Below are 312 nucleotides of genomic sequence, written 5' to 3'. Positions count from 1 at the left end.
CTTGGGGTGAGTCCTGTCAGTGTCTTCAGTGTCGGCAGATTCATGGGGGACTGTTGTTTGAGGGACGTGGCGGCGGTCTCCACTCTGGGAGGGACGCTTACTCAGTCTGGCTCCGCGACACAATCAAAGTAAACTAAACTACTAAGGAATAAGCGGCACGTTGGTACTTTGTCATTTGCTTGAAAAGTCCATGTGGCAGGCGGGTACTGTGCCTTTTTTTTCCTTAGTCGTTCGTCTCCAGGGTTTCAGCAGTATACAGGAAACAAAGTACATATAATCCGTATAATAATTACTTAAGCATGTGACATCGAC

Source organism: Babylonia areolata, chromosome 22 (genome assembly GCF_041734735.1).
Source record: "Babylonia areolata isolate BAREFJ2019XMU chromosome 22, ASM4173473v1, whole genome shotgun sequence".
NCBI lineage: Eukaryota > Metazoa > Mollusca > Gastropoda > Neogastropoda > Buccinidae > Babylonia > Babylonia areolata.
The sequence above is the reverse complement of the archived record's forward strand: the minus strand, read 5'-3'. Positions refer to the sequence as shown.